General features: G+C 48.5%; 1 protein-coding gene and 1 long non-coding RNA gene across 2 annotated transcripts in view; both read right to left on the reverse strand.

Annotated features, from left to right (window-relative positions):
- The window catches only part of LOC310826287, a 430,259-nt gene extending 425,618 nt beyond the window's left edge, over positions 1-4,641 (reverse strand). Inside the window, exon 1 of the long non-coding RNA XR_014555679.1 lies at positions 4,426-4,641. This is a non-coding gene — a long non-coding RNA (uncharacterized lncRNA). The remainder of the gene's footprint in view (positions 1-4,425) is intronic.
- The window catches only part of GCC1 (GRIP and coiled-coil domain containing 1), a 451,035-nt gene that overhangs the window by 380,089 nt on the left and 53,910 nt on the right, over positions 1-17,036 (reverse strand). The window lies entirely within an intron of this gene.

Genomic DNA, 17,036 nt, shown 5'->3' on the forward strand with positions numbered 1-17,036 from the left:
CTCCTTGCAATAACCAACTAAAGGATGAGAGTATATATGTTTACATGTTGTCTGTTATGTGTGTTGTCTGTTAATACATATATGAAAATATGTATGTTTACATGTTGTCTGTTATGTGTGTTGTCTGTTCCTTCTGTCTCTGACAGACTGCCTTTCTTAAGTGTGCATAGTTTAAACTGCAAGCTTGCTTCAAAATTTAAATCTAGGGAAGCCATGCTGGACCTTATCAATCTTAAGAACAGAAAAAACAAAATAAAATGAGAATGAAGGGTGCAAATGTTTGTTATTTGAGAGAGGCTCCGAAGAGTCTTTCTCCGAGTAGCTTAAGTGAGGAGTATGATTTTAAGTTGATGGTAGATAATGTTATGTTGCAACCTTTGAGTTTGTGATTCTACATCTGTGTTCCAGTCTTTTTTCCAGTATTTTGAAATATGCTGTGAAGAAACTAATGTTTCTGCTGCAAAAGCCTAGTTGAGCCAACTGCTCTCTCAAGCTAAAATGCAGTGTATGTATTTCATGAAGCACATGCCTATGAAAATAGGTGTTCCTTCTAAGAAAATTGTTAATAAAAGGTAGAAGCTTTGATAGACAACAATTGTCTATCTATAGAGTCCAGTCCTGATACCAGTCTCTAAGATCAACCAGGGTTTCCTGGCTTCTTATTGGAAAATACCTCCCCCACTTGTTTCAGTCTCTTTCAGGTTCCCCCCTTCTTACTTCTGTGCCAAGTGAATTTACTCCTGAGTAAGCTTCCTTCAACAAGGGAGGGGGGCACATTCTTTGGTAAAAGTACCCGATGGACCACTTTCCTATGTATCGTTATTTAAAAATCGTAGTTAGGCGTACTATTCCTATACAAGTTCAGAAACATTATTGACTTTTGTATCCCTTTTAAATCAAATCCAGGACTGGTTTTATTATTTGAGTAGGTATATCAACTGAAATAACCCTATGCTTATAAAATATTCTCTCCCAGATTCTCTTCCTATCTTATCTTAGGAAAACTGTTCTTTGTTAGAGGGTTCTGTATAAAGCTGGGTACTTTTATTTCCCTCTTCCTTAGTACATGATAGGAGCATTGATTGTGCTCTATTCCCCAGTAGTGCCTGTGTACATAAGTATGTGTGTGTCTCTTTGGTAGTACAAATCTTGCTGTGAAATCTTGCTGTGAACCCTTTATTTTGGAGGGTTGGACTAGATGACCCCAGGGTCCCTTTCAACTCTCCCAATTTGTGGCTGTGTGGAAGGACATGTGTCCGCAAGCATTGCAGGGTAATTCTTAAATTCTGGTGTGGTGATGGAGTTGAAATTCAGCCTAGCTTTGCTCTTTAGTTTTAAAAGGTGAGAGGTGAAGCTGTGATGTTTTGAAGCACAACTGGTAATATCAAGCATTTGAGTGGTTACAGTGTTTATCATTTTGTCTACTATTTAAAATCAGACTTCAAAGTCAATTCAAAGTTTAAGCACATACAAATACATATGGGCCTTGACCAATCCTGTATACATACGGGCCTTGACCTATCCTGTAAATAAAGGGCAGGAAAAATTTTGTCTGCAAATGGTAAGGCTGGAATGACTTAGAATGTTAAAAATCCTATGAATTCTGACTCTCTGGCCATTTTTTCCGTATATAAGGGCGTGGCATTGTTCCGCGAATGGCCAGTGGGATATTAGCCCTTTCCTGTACATAAAGGAAGCAGTCGCTTTGCTTGGGCTGAAATTGCTAGCTTTTGTTGGTGAATACTTCAATTGCTGAGTTTCTCTTTTTTGTTTTAAAATCTAACCCTATTTTTAAAATCTACTCCTTACCCTTCCCTTATTCAAATTCTAATTTAGCCAAAAGATGCAACATTTTCAATAGTATAAAAGGTTTGCTGAGACATGAACTCCACACATGCACAGAGACTAGATCAGCTTTTAAAAAAAAAGATAGGAAAAGAAGAGAGAGAGAGGAAGGAGGGGGAACTGTAGGGGGGGGAGAGGAGGTTTATATAAAACTTGGAACCATTGAGAGAAACCATCCTTAATGTGTCCCAAGTTTGAAATCTTAACATGCCAAATTCTTTTCACAGGTAAATATCAAAGCATTCCACCCCTCAATGGGATTAAAATCACAGACTTTGTTTTGTGTGCATTTTAACAGGATATGCGAACCCCAATAACAAACTGTTTGTCCCTTTTTCCTCCCACAGCAACTTTCTTTCTGTTCTGTGAAACAAGTCTGAATCCCTACTATATTAGTGACTTCCATCTCTTTGTGGCTTTGACACTTTTAGAGTTACAAATAATCTGTTTTCACTTATTTAATCCGTTTTTCCATGATGTCTATGAAGTTAATCGAAGCACAACCAAACATTGTTTGTGGAATGGTATTTGTTTACCTTTTGCCTGAGCATTTCTTATTAATTCTGTCATTTTGGCTGGTTCAAGGTACTTCCACAACTTAAATTGCCATTAAGTCATTTTCCAGTATTTTGCTATTAACATTCTAGCCGATGTTGTCACATCACGAAACACTCTTTTATTTTCATTGTTACTTCAGATTTCTTAAAATTGTGTGTCTTAGCATTTATTTATTTTTGGTTCCTCATAGGTCATTGTGTGTGTGTGTGTGTGTGTGTGTTATTATTACCGGTATTTTAACCTTGTCTTTTAAGCCCACCCTGCCCCTTATAGGATATCACTTCTACAAAGGTGTTACTACAGATCCAATGAAAAGGGGGAGGAGTTGAATTGCAAGGACATTTTCTTACTTTTGAACCTCAAGACTGTGCTCCGGCATTGAGAAGATACATGCGTAAAAATATCACAATTGTCTCAAGATATGCAACTGATACTTAATTAGTTTGTTTTGTATTATGTGTTATTACGTAGGAATGTTAAAATGTGTCTGACAGTGTGTTATTTCCACAAATGGGGGGGGGGGCTATTTCGTGGCTATTTTTGTGTGTAATTGTTTTTATGTTTAATGTCTTATTCCTTACACCCCAGTGGAGGATCCTCATACATTTTATGCCTTTTAACAGATCAGGCTATTATGTAGTCCAATGTTTAGAATTAGATAAATTTATAACCACATTTAGTTGTTTCACCTGGCACTCTGCCAACTTCCTTACCCATTTTAAAATGTGCTAAAACTCACTTTACCAAGGAGAAGCTTCAGGAAGGTGTATATGCTTTGGTTTAGCAGGAATGATCCCTAATAGAGTTAAATTGACTTATTTGGAGAAGTGCCCCTTAAGAATGGTTTTGCTTTAACAGATTGGTTTGAAAGTTGAGAACCATGGGGCAAGATAAATTCAAATTGGACTCAGTTTGAATTGGGCAAGTGTATCCAGGCTGCAATTAGCTTTTTGGTCCTTAAAGTGCAAGTGAGCAACTTCCCATGACTGCAAGACCAGAGCCTATAATAATAAAATCCCATGGAATGGCCAAGGCAAAGATATTTCCCTCATGACGTATCCAAACCTGTGCCAGCTGTGGTGGGTGCCAGGCAACATGGTTAATATGAAAGCCCTAAGTGGATTCACCAGGGATTGCCACTACTGTGACACCATGCCGGTGGGAGACCACAGAAGAGCTACCTTCGCACCTGAGAACACAAAAACGGTGGGGGGGGGGACTGCATTTTTTCCCCAGTCAGTAGTGGACCTTCCTGCTAAATGTAAAGCATAGACCACTATTGAACAAAATACAACAGGTGTTCTTTTATGTGATATCCTATATCCAGCGATCTGCACTACTATACTTGCAAATGACCTTAAGAGGCATGGCTTGCAAGTCCCCTTCAGGTTTGCATAAACCCACACATCTAGTACGATAGATACAAAGTTATTATTTAGCGCACATGTATATAACACGCGCGTACATTGTATTGGTCCGTGTTGCTCCCTCCTCTACTGCCCTGATCAACCCACCTCCTTTTCCATTAGATCCTATTCCCACTCACAGGGCACCCCTACCTTCACCGAGATTTAGGGGTGCGGAGAAAAGATTTGCAAGTTCTTATAGAACTTTAATGCAAATCTATCTCCGAATGGGGGACTGTTACGGAAGGGGGGGGCATGTCTTCTTCACCTTCTTCACTACAATATATCCATTTATTCCCAATTGTCAATGTCAAAGGGAACTAAAATCTATAAAATCCATATCCATAATCCCTCAAGTAAGGTGTCAAGACCCTAATCCTGTCAAAATCACTCTGCCAAACCTTTCCTCCGGGCAATGCCAGGTGACAGACTATGCATACACTCAGGAAGCGCTTATCTGCGCATATCTCCAGCTCTGCATATTCCCCCCTCCCTCCTCCTTATGTTAATCCGGTGTAGCTCTGCATATTCCCCCTCCCTCCTCCTTATGTTAATCCGGTGTAGTTCTGCATATTCCCCCCTCCCTCCTCCTTATGTTAATCCGGTGTAACCCAACCTCTCCTTAATGTATTCATGATGTAATCTGTGTAACCCAACCTCTCCTTAATGTATTCATGATGTAACTGGGATGTATTTTGCACTGTATTCTGGGACATGGAGGGAGTTTCAAAAGTTCATGTCACCCCTTTCTCGCTGTTCAATCTCGTCTTGAACCTGTTGCGCAATAAACCTTGGATCTCCGCATTTTGCTCCTGTCTCCGGCTGAGCTCATTTTCTTCCGCAGGGACCCGCGGACACTTAGTCCGACGAGCTGGGTGGCAGTGTAGCCCCGCACCCAGATTTTAGCCGTAACAGCTGCAGACACTTCAGGTTACAGATGCTTCAGGTTAAAGACTTCACTAACCCAGAAATAGTACCTCAGATTAAGAACTCTGCTTCAGGATGAGAACAGAAACTGTGGTGCGATGGCTGCAGCAGGAAGCCCCATTAGCTAAAGTGGAACCTCAGGTTAAGAACAGTTTCAGGTTAAGAACGGTCCTCCAGAATGAATTAAGTTCTTAACCTGAGGTACCACTGTACTTCTTCAGGCAGGGCATCATTTATTTCTCATTTAAGTCACCAGTCTAGTTCCCCCCACCCGCCCCCTGCCTTCAAAGTGGGCAGTATTTGGGCTATTTTATGGAAAGGAGAGGATCAGCTCAACGTGTGGGGAATCTTCCTTGTTTGGAAGATCAGGACAAACGACTTGTTCATTCAGTGCACGGTTAACCTATGGAACTCACTCCCACAAGAGGCAGTGATGACCACCAACCGGGATGGCTTGAAAAGAGGATTAGACAAATGTGTGGATAAGTCTATGGATGGCTATGAACCATGGTGGCTGGGCTCTGACTCCACAGTCCGAGAAGGAAGGAGCTCTTAGGTGCTGAACGAATGGCACTGCCAGGTACAACTATGAATGCAACAAGTCTGAGGACAAAGCTCTAGGGAAGAAAACAAAAGACTTGGGGGGGGGGGTCAGGTGTGGTTGGGGTTGTCAGTTTTCCTGGAAAAGGTATAAAGGAGGGGGAGGGAGCAGTGGCGTAGGAAGGGGGGTGCGGGTCGCCCCAGGTCTCATCACTGAGGGGGTGTGTGAAAAAATGGCAAAACTATGTCTGTGGTTTTTTTATTAAAATTGGGCTCACAACACTTAAAAGATAATAATAAACTGCCACACCCACCGCACCCCCCTTCCTACGCCAGTAGCTGAGGTGGGGGGCACTGGGCGCCACACTTGCTGTGTGCCTGAGCCACGCGTCTCTCCTGAGGGGCAGGAGGCAGGCAGACTGCCTGCAAGCTCCGTGCTGCTTTTTTGAGCAGTGTGTGGCTTGCGTCTGCCCACTGCCTCACCTGCTCTATACCTGAGGGGGAGGCTGTGGAGAGGCTCCATGTGGCTCCCTTGTCCCGGCCCTGGCTGCAGTGTGTGTGCGCTGCAGCTAGCTATGCCAGTGGGAGGGAGGGAGGGGAGAGGGAGACTTCAAGGTGAACAGACTCTTTGCTCCTAAGGGAGCCCTCCCCACTTAAGACAGACATGTACAATGATACATCAGTTATGAAGCAGCCAATTAACATGTCTTGCGAAGTGTGCAGCTTGCATGAAAGCCTCCTGCCCTCTCATGAAACCCTAACATCCCTTTTAGGAACTTTTGCCTGCCTGAACAAATTCCAGCATTTGACCCCCTAATGATTGGCAAAGACAGTAACGGAAAATCTCAAGCAATTTCACTGCGTCAAAAGAGGCACATTCATTAAAAAGCTGTTAAGCTAAATTGAAACACATACTTTCATAAGAAATGCATTAACAATACGCTAGTTTAAAAGTGTCTGAAACTAAGAAACTAATTTAAACTACCAATACCACTGTCATGTCTACAAGGACCCTGGAAACACACAGAATGTCCTGGCTTTGGGGCTGCTGTTGTGCTCACAGAGAGTAAAAGCACCACAACCGATGGCTGTGTACACATTCCTGCTTCTTCCAGCTCCTGTGTGCTTCCACACCTGGCATTTGAGGTTAACCACAATCCATATGTATCCCTGCAGCTTCAGGAGAAATATTCTGAAGGAGCGTCTCCACCCCCATCATTCAGCCCGGACACTGAGATCCAGCGCCGAGGGCCTTCTGGCGGTTCCCACATTGCGAGAAGTGAGGCTACAGGGAACCAGACAGAGGTCCTTCTCGGTAGTGGCGCCCGCCCTGTGGAACGCTCTCCCATCAGATGTCAAAGAGATAAAGAATTACCTGACATTCAGAAGACATCTTAAGGCAGCCCTGTTCAGGGAAGTTTTTAATATGTAATGCTGTACTGTTTTTAACACTAATTGGGAGCCGCCCAGAGTGGCTGGGGAAACTCAGCCAGATGGGCGGGGTATAAATTATTATTATTATTATTATTATTATTATTATTATTATTATTATTATTCCTGTTTGGTGATGCCTTTTCCCTCAAACCAGCTGATAAGGAAACAGAAACTGTGTTAAGATGAGGCGTGTGCATTTCAGGCAACTATGAAGCATGCACTGAACTTCAGTGAACTGGAGTTTAATGTGAGGAAACTAATCATGGAATTGTAGGGTTGGAAGGGACCCCAAGGGTCATCCAGACTGACCCCCTGCAATGCAGAAATCACAGCTAAAGAGCCGTCCAACCTCTGGCTAGAAACATTCAGCAATGGTGAGCCCACCACCAACAGGGAGTCTGGCCCATTGTCAAGCAGTTCCTACCATCAGAAAGTTTTTCCTGATGTTTAGTCGCAATCTCCTTTCCTATCATTTGAATCCATTGGTTCGGGTCCTGCCCTCAGAGGAGCAGAAACCTTGCTTGCTCCTCCTTCCACAGGGGCAGCCCTTTCGATATCTGAAATCCCAACTCTACAATTCTATAATTCTTTGCCTGGTTTACTTGGCGATGGAGGAGAGCATGGCCGTCAGGCTATATGGCAGACAGAAATTCTACAGGGCGAGCCTTTTCTCTTGACAACTTGGCTGTCAGGCACCTTTTCATTTATGAGTGACGCCCAGTTAATTTTGGGACCCTCTACCCCCACCAGTAGTGATGTATGGAAGTGAGAGCTGGACCATAAAGAAGGCTGATCGCCAAAGAATGGATGCTTTTGAATTCTGGTGCTGGAGGAGACTCTGGAGAGTCCCATGGACTGCAAGAAGATCAAACCTCTCCATACTGAAGGAAATCAACCCTGAGTGCTCACTGGAAGGACAGATCCTGAAGCTGAGGCTCCAATTACTTTGGCCACCTCAGGAGAAGAGAAGACTCCCTGGAAAAGATGGAGGGCACAAGGAGAAGGGGACGGCAGAGGACGAGATGGTGGGACAGTGTTCTCGAAGCTACCAGCATGAGTTTGACCCAACTGCGGGAGGCAGTGGAAGACAGGAGGGCCTGGCGTGCTCTGGTCCAGGGGGTCACGAAGAGGCGGACACGACTAAACGACTCAACAACAACAACCCCCACCAGCAAAAAAAAGGGCAAAACTTGCCTATGGCACAAACTGTATGCAAATTTCACGCTCGTTTGCATCTTCCGCCGGTGCAGCAGAGGGTCCAATCCAACCGCAGTATGCTGAGCCCAGCGAACTCTGTTGCCCCCCCCCCCCCCGCATCCAAGAGACACCAGGAACAAGCCCACCTTGGCAGCGTCCGCACCTTCCTTGGTGTGGGTACCGTCTCTTGCAGCTGGGAAAGCCCGGCAGCGCCTCCTGGCTTCACGGGACCTCGCCCTCCCCCGACGGGCTGCTAAACCAAGCTCGCCCCGTCTATTTTTAGCACCGCTGCACTTTTTATTCGTCATTTTTCTTTCTTTCTTTTTGCTCAGCAAACACCTGAGTGGGGAGGGGGAGGCAGGCAAGAAACCCCCTTCCCGCCCCATATACACAGATGCCCGGACAGTGTGCCAAGGGAGCGAGCAGGAGATGGAAGGGGGGAGCGAGGATCTCCTTCGCGGGGCGCTCGCCCAAAGGCTGGGCGCTGGGCGCTTAACCCGGGCAAATCCCCGACGGCGCGACAGCGGCAGGGAAGGAGGAAAAGGCCTCTGGGCTGGGCGGCAGTTTCTTTTCGCTTGTGGGGGGGACCCAGCCCTCCTGCGCCGTCGGGAAGAAGAGCGCTTTTGTGGGCTCGGGTCCTCCAGGGAGAAGGGCTGGAGTTGGGTTGGCGTCGGAGTTACCTGGGTCCAGGCAGTAGGGCGCGCGTGCCACCCCCACCCCCAGTCTAGAGACCTGGGGAGGCCCAGGGCCCTTCCCACCCGGCCCCCAGGGCGCGAGCAAAGGAGGGAGGGGGCGCCTTTCGACGGCCAGCCTCTCTCCAGCCCCGCGGGCCCCGGGGCCCTTTACCGCTGCTGCTGGGCTCCTGCCGTGGCCCGCGGGCCGGACGGGCTCCTCGCGCGGCCGGCGCGGCTCTCCCGGACCGAAGCGGCGGCGGCGGCGGCGGCGGCTTGCTATTTTTAGCCCCTCCGTGTTTCCAGGGGAAACCTAATGACGCAATGACGTCAATGCAGGTCAGCGGCAGACTGGATGGAGGAGCCGCGCCGCCGCCGCCGCCTGCCTGCCTGCCTCCCCTCCGCTTCTGGGGGGCTCCGTCTTCTCCGAGGGGCGCCCAGGAAAGGCGGCCGGTGCGAGGTGCAAGACCTTGCATTGGGGGGGGGGGGGAGGCGTTGGAGCCTCCCCTCCGCCTGACCCCGCCAAGTGGAAGGAGCTTGCCATGGGGCGCTTTTTTGATGCAGAGGGGGGTGATGGAGGAGGAGGAGAGACGTGACTCCGGAGGGCCGTGGCGGCGGCTGGACCCGCGGAAGGACCCCCTCCCTGCGACACCCAGGTAGGTGCCTCGCCCCGCGGGGGCTCCTGGGGCCACCCGGGACTGAGCTTCGGCAGGAGCTGGGGGTGGGCTAGGAAGGCCGGACTGCCCGCCCCTCCGCCCCTCCCCGTTCCTTTGATCCCGCCGGGATCCTTTGCTTGCGAGTTTGAGCAGGTGAGGTGCGGGGAGTGCCGAGGGAGGGGGCGTTGAGCTCCGCGGGTGGGGTAGGATGGCGGGCACTCTCTCACTCCGGGAGATCCGGAAACGCTAGCGCCGTCGAGCAGAGACTGCCGCCTGGCAGCGCCCGCTTCCCTCACGGGGAAGAGTCGCAGTTCCGTGGCTTTGCACGCGGAAGGTTCTTCCAGGTTCAACCCGCGACGAGATCTTCGAGGTGGGCTGGGAGAAACTCCGACGAGAAAGCCTGGAGAACTGCCAGTCAGTGTAGGCACTACTGAACTGGATAGACTAAAGGTCTGAGTCTGTAGAAGGCAGTTTCCGGGGCTGGTGCGCCCGCCACTCCGGCTGTCCGACCTCAGCCCGGCGGGCTTTGCAGGTAGCCCAGCGCGGTCTCCCCTCCGTCGCCGCATCCTCTCCAACGGCAGCGGGGCCCACGAGGTCCGCCCCAGCCCCTCACCCCAGCTCCCCCGATCCGCTGAGTCCTTCGGTGGTGTCCGCCTTTGGAGCCGGGGAGGGCGCTTCTCTCCCTATGGGTTGTGTGTGGGTCGCGCCCCTCAGAAATGGTCCCTGGGCGCTCTCCGGCACGCACGCTGCATGGAGCCCAACCTGCGCCTTGCGATGTCTCCAGGGGGCTGCGACCCATGGCGGGCCTCGGGGAAGCTGGAGCAAGAAGGACAAGGCACTGGCCTCCTTGGGTGGCGCCCCCCCCCCTCCGCCGCCGCCCCCGAGAGTGCCTGAGCCCGGCAGCCTTCCCTCGGCCGGTTTCAGCACCACCGGCGCCGGACAGCTCTCCGCTCGGGCCTGGCCGGATGAAGGCGCTGAGCATCTTGGCTCCTGTTGGGCAGCGATGCCCCGAGGCCAGCCGGGGGTGCCAGCCTTTCTGCAGGGGCCTCTGCCTTGGCCACACAGTGGGCTGGAGGGCCAACAGGGCTAATGGAAGCCCATTAAGCTTCCATGCAGGAGGACAGACCACATAGCAGTGCTAGTAAACTTTGCGCGGCAACTGGCCGGCAGGGTGGATGGCCAACGTGGGCATTGAGGTGCCCACTGCGAGGAATGTCACCTTCGGGGTCATCTCGGGATGCGGTACACTGGTGCCCGTCTGCGGCTGGCATGGTGCACGATGACTGCCAAGAAGAGCAAGACTGGTTCCGGCTTGGTTTTGGTGCGACGCTGGGTCATGAGGCTCTGCAATATGATGGCGCCAGAAAGGGCACTCCTCCTCCTCCTCCTCCGTGTTTGGATTCCGAAAGGCTGCCTTTGCCAGGTTTTGTGAACCAGGGAGGATGGGCTGCACCAAGGACGGAGGAACTGACTGGAGAAATGCGGGGGGCTGGCACCTTGAGGCGTCTTGTGGCCCACACATCGAGGGCCACACTGAAAATGTCACAGCCCCATGGCATACCAAAGCCTGATTCACCTACAGCTGTTCCTGGCAAGCAGCGGTTTGCTTAGCTGGGAGCAACAGAGTGGCCCCAGGTATAGAGAAGGGTCTGCAGAACAACAAGTGAGCAGCAGAAGGTGGCCTCAAGGAGCCCTGCTAAGAAACACTTCTTTAAAACAAAGCACCCTTATGGAAGGGGGGACCTCTTAGCCACAGCAGTCTGGAAAGGAGGCTGGGAGTGTCTGTGGGCTTCACAGTTCCTTTGGCTCACTCTGGAGCTCCAGAACATGCCTTAGGAGCATGGAATGACCACAGCTGTCAAATCACCAGCAAGCCATTGCCAGTGTCTGAGACCCGGCTCATCTGCAGCTGCAGGCTGCAAAGGTTTGCTGGTGTCTTCTCCGGAAATCTTGCAGATTCATCCAGTCATGGAGAGACCAAACAGGTTGCAAGTTATGGGCTTGTCTTTCACAGTCAAGGCAGGCGGCTTCCTTCCTAGCCGTGCCTCCCCATCGCTGCGCACTTAGTCCAGCACCCAAACCTTTTGCTCCTTTTAAACACTAGTAGGCAGGCCTGGAAGGGGACGCGGGTGGTGCTGTGGTCTAAACCACAGAGCCTAGGACTTGCTCATCAGAAGGTCGGCGATTCGAATCCCCACGACGGGGTGAGCTCCTGCCAACCTAGTAGTTCAAAAACACGTCAAGTGCAAGTAGATAAATAGGTACCACTCCGGCGGGAAGGTAAACGGCGTTTCCGTGCAGTTCGAAAGCATGTCAAGTGCAAGTAGATAAACAGGTACCGTTCCGGCGGGAAGGTAAATGCTGTTTCCATGTGCTGCTCTGGTTCGCCAGAAGTGGTTTAGTCCTGCTGGCCACATGACCCAGAAGCTGTCTGCAGACAAATGCCAGCTCCCTTGGCCTATAGAGCGAGATGAGAGCTGCAACCCCAGACAGGACTTAACCCCAGACAGGACTTAACGGTCAGGGGTCCCTTTACCTTTAGGCAGGCCTGGAGGTGCAAATATGGGTTTGTTGCAAAAAATAAAATAAAATAAAATGGGTTCATTGCCCTTGGAGCTGTGGATTTCCAGAATGGAGACAGGAAGAGATTTAAGTGCCAATACTGGGCAAGTGTTTTGTTTTTGCCTGTCTCTCCTTTGGTGGTCCCATCTGTGGCTCCGTGTGTTTCCTGATTGTCTGTGTGACGCTAACCCTAGCGATACATCATGGCCGTTGCCAGTCTCTCTGCAAGGCCCGCCAGCCTGTGCCAGGCAGTGAACCTTACGCGGCCTGCCGCTTGGGTTGCTGTTGTGACACGCAGCGCTTCATCGGTTCGATGGATGTGTAGTGAGCTGAGCAGCCACCTGGGCAGCGCTGAGGGGTGGGCTCTTGCCCCACTCCCATCATTTGTCTGGCCACTGATTTGTGCTCCAACAGGGTCTCACAGCCTCCTTGGAGCTTGAAGGCCTCTGCAGATTCCCAGCCTGATGGAAGGTCACTCAACTCAATGCTTCTTAAATCACAATTTGTCATCATAGTTTCATCAGCCTTGTTTCCCATTTCTGTGAGTATCCCACGGGCATCTGTCAAAGTCCCATCCCCAACCTGGTGCCCTCCAGCCCCAGCAAATACGGTCATGCCTTCTGGGAAATTTTAGTCCAGAACATCTGGAGAGCACAAGGTTAGTGAATCCTGTGTTACAAAGTCCAAAACATTATGAGGAGATCATTCAAGAGATACCTGGTGTGTTGATGCTCTTTGCTTGCAAGTAGACAGTTTGTTCAGGAAGCAGAGACAGCTAAGAACCATTGCTTGGCTGCAGAAGAGCATCAGTTCTCCCACTTCGGTCAAAAACAGCAGCCAGAAAATAATCTTGCATTTGAATTCCCCCTTCTCTCCACCTCACTTCTAGCGATCTCCATGACTTGGTTTTCATGATGACTGTACTGTGACCCCCAAGTGTTTCGCCATGAGCATGTGGGGTGTGCCCTAGCTCAGATGCCACCAGTGGCTACTGAAGAAATTATTATTAATATTATTATGTGTTAAATGTATATACCGACTTTCATCAAAAGACCACAGGGAAGTTAACAATGATGAACACAAATGTCAGTAAATTAAATAAATTAAATAAATTTATTATTTCATTCAGAGACCAGTTCCAGCTCACATACAATATCAGGGAAGTCATAAAACATGATAGGGATACATTTGAGTTTGCACTTGGGTATAACAGGGACAATACAGATATAACAGCAGTTAAAAATATTAAGTTAAATCTTAATCACCAAAATATATCCTAAAATTGTCATTTAAGGCCTTAGTCATTATGGTAGCACAGCTTGCAAATGTCAGTATATGACACAATATCTTGGCAATGTGAAAACCAGAACAGTCATACAACTAAATAATAATAATAATAATAATAGTATAAATGTGTAATACAATACAGAGTCTCATAACAACAGAAGCATAAAAATAAAGGGAGAAGAAAATCATCAACAGGGTAACCAGAATACAAAAAAACACTCACACATGCAGAACTTTCTCTCTGTCCAAAAGCAGCCTTTTAATCCAGCCCTCTAAGCCATGGGTAGGCAAACTAAGCCCCGGGGGCTGGATCCAGCCTTCTAAATCCAGCCTGCAGACGGTCCAGGAATCAGCATGTTCTTACATCAGTAGAATGTGTGCTTTTATTTAAAATGCATCTCTGGGTTATTTTGGGGGGATAGGAATTTGCTCATTTCTTCAAAATATAGTCTGGCCCCATAAGGTCTGAGGGACAGTGGACCGGCCCCCTGCTGAAAAAGTTTGCTGACCCCTGATCTAAGCCTGGGAACTTTGCTCTCCTCTCCTAGTCTCTCACACTGGAATATCTTCCCTGCCTCTAATTCAGGGTCCTTTCCACTGTCTACCTGCCACTTTCATGTGGGTGCAGTCCAGGGGTTGCCTTCACGAGCCCCTTCAGATAATTATCAGGACACCCCCTGGACAGGGGGGCTCATTAGCAAGCAGCCATCAAAGAAAAGACAGCCATGCCTTCAGCTGGTAATCATGATCACATTTCCCTTTACATGGTGAAATGTTCTACAGCTTTCACTGTATTTAAAGTTCTAGGCAATATTTACTGCATTTGTACCCGCAGGAGTGAAGGGCTAAAGTAATAGTTTCCCCAAGTGTGTCTCAATCAAGACAAGAAGCAACTTCCCCATTCCCCCCCCCCCCCCCGAACCGGAGGCACCGCCTGCAAACAAGGCCAGTGATGGACTGAGTTTCTAGATCCATTTCTATCTGGATTCAGGCCTTTCCTCCGTACTGAGACTGCCTTAGTCACCTTGATGGATGACCTAAGCCAAAAGGAATTAGTCCCTGCCAATTCTCCTGGATCTCTCAGGCATGGCAGCTTTCGGATAACATTGGCCACAGAAACTCTCTGGAGAGATGGAGGGTTGGTGTGACCAAACGGCAGGACAGATAAAAGGAAGCACTTCGTCGTGCTACACCTAGTTAAATTAAGGGACGTTGTGGTGAACACCAACATGGATGGCGCCGGAAGAATTTTTGCTAGGTTTGGTGGGAGAAGGGATTAAAAAGATAGATCAAGGATTATATTTATATGCAACAACTGCAGCCAGAGTTCTGATAGCTCTAAAGTGGAAGCAACAGGAGAAACCGACGATAAGAGAATGGCAGATAAAGTTGGTTGAGTATGCTGAGATGGCTAAATTGACACACAGAATTCGCAATCAGGAGGAGACAAAGTACCAAAAAGAATGGAGTAAATTTATGGTTTATATAAGTGAGAATTGTACAAATATGAAAACGTTGGCAGGATTGAAATCCCTCTCGTGTCATGGCATAATTTATAATTAAAGAATCTGTAAACTATAGAACGGAATAGGAAAACTGGTGGAAGGGAAGGACGGAAGCTAATGGATCTATGAAACACAAAGTAGGATACATGTAACAAGATGTGATGTTTTGGTGGTGGGTGGTGGGGGTTGGCTGGTGATTGTAAATTTCAATAAAAATCATTTTTTTAAAAAAAGAACACCAACATGGATGGCTTTAAGAGAGGGCTAGACAAGTTCATGGAGGACTATCGATGGCTGTGCTGCGCCAGATGTTGGAATCCACAAGAGGGGAGAAGTCTCTTGTGCTCAGGTTCTGCTTGCAGGCTTTCCGTAATGGGCACCTAGTTGGCCAATGAGAGAAGAACAGGATGCTGGAATAGGTGGGCCATTGGCCGGATCCAGCAGGACATCTCATTCCAAGAAGTGAGGTTACAGGGAACCAGACAGAGGGCCTTCTTGGTGGTGGTGCCCGCCCTGTGGAATGCCCTCCCATCAGATGTGAAGGAAATAAGCAGCTATCTTCTCTTTAAAAGACATCTGAAGGCAGCCCTGTTTAGGGAAGTTTTTTATATTTAATGCTGTATTGTTTTTAATATTATTATTTTATTCATAACCTACCCTCCCCAGCCGAAGCCGGGCTCAGAGCGGCTAACAACAATAACAGTAACACAGCATCCTAAAATCAAATCATTTTAAAATCAGTTCAAAATCAAATTCATGGCAACCATTGGGCTAGAGTTCTGTGAGGATTACCAAAGGAGGGGGTCAGACTGTGCCTTGGCCAAAGTCCAGGTGGAACAGCTCCGCCTTGCAGCCCTGAGGAAAGAGGTCAAGTCCCGCAGGGCCCTAGTCTCTTGGGACAGAGCGTTCCACCAGATCGGGGCCACGGCCAAAAAGCCCTGGTTCTGGTTGAGGCCAGCCTAACCTCCTAGGATCTCCAAGATTCGAAGACTGTAAGGTCCTCTGTTGGACATACCAGGAGAGGCGGTCCCGTAGGTAACACTTGTTTGGGAACCGCCCAGTATCTCAGCATTTTCCCAAACCATTGACTGTGGCATTATTCTGGAAAGGTTATTCGCAGGTAGAAATTGGAGGCAACGTGTTGTGGTGGTCCTGTTCTTCTTTGGACAGCCGACTCCCAAAGGTGGTTCTGAGCCAAACAAAAGTTTGAATCCTTGGCACTTACGCCTCCAGTGATTCCTCAAACCTCCAATATTAGGGGCCTTGAAGTTCAAGCTTCCTTGGTTTCATAGCAGATCCATCCCTAGGTATACCCTCTCCTCCTCCATGGATTTCTCTAATCCTCTTTTAAAGGATTCCAAGCTGATGGCCATCACTTCCTCTTGAGGGATATAGAGGTCCATCGCTTGGCTATGCGCTGCATGGAAAAGGACTTATGTGTGTTAAAACCACAAAGTTTCTTGCGTCATCTTAATGAAATTGTTGTGGACTAAAGCTCCTTTAGGGATGCGGATGGTGCTGTGGGTTAAACCACAGAGCCTAGGACTTGCTGATCAGAAGGTTGGCGGTTCAAATCCCCGCAACAGGGTGAGCCCCTGTTGCTCAGTCCCTGCTCCTGCCAACCTAGCAGTTCAAAAGCACGTCAAAGTGCAAGTAGATAAATAGGTACCGCTCTGGCGGGAAGGTAAACGGCGTTTCCGTGCGCTGCTCTGGTTCGCCAGAAGCGGCTCAGTCCTGCTGGCCACATGACCCAGAAGCTGTACGCCGGCTCCCTCGGCCAGTAAAGCGAGATGAGCGCTGCAACCCCAGAGTCGGTCATGACTGGACTTAATGGTCATGGGTCCCTTTACCTTTGAAAGCTCATTTAATCAGATCAACAGAATGTCAGAACAAAACTGGAGCTCCGCAGGTGGGCTAGGTCAGTGGCCCACCTAGTCCAGCATCCTGTTCTCACTTTGGCCGACCAGATGTCTCCAAAGGGAAACCAGCAGGCAGGATCCGACCACAAGAGCAACTCTCCCCTCCTCTGGTTTCCATCAGCTGGGATCCAGGAGCCATGAAGTGCTTTTCTCAGCTGACAGGAATATCTATATCTATATTAGGGTGTGTGGGGAGAGAAATGTAAATAGTGGAGTCAAATGGCCATGAAATTCAAAAAGTACAGACTGTGAAAATTCAATTAAAGCTCAAATATATGCACGATAAGCACAGCGACTAGCAATGGGGGAACCAATTTTGTCATAATTTCCAATTTGCCTGCCAAGCTGCAAATGCAACATTATCAATTGAGTCAAAAAGTTCTGATCTTGCAAGATCTTAAAGTTTCTCTGAATTTAAAATTGCAGTAGTATGAGATGGTCCAAGGAGTTTCTAGCACCATTTTCTTCTTTATTTGCTTCCTTAAAGGCAAAAGCTTAACATAATGTTACACACAATCCCAGTCTCCAA

Source organism: Podarcis gaigeae (assembly GCF_964106915.1).
Source record: "Podarcis gaigeae genome assembly, chromosome: 10".
Lineage (NCBI taxonomy): Eukaryota > Metazoa > Chordata > Lepidosauria > Squamata > Lacertidae > Podarcis > Podarcis gaigeae.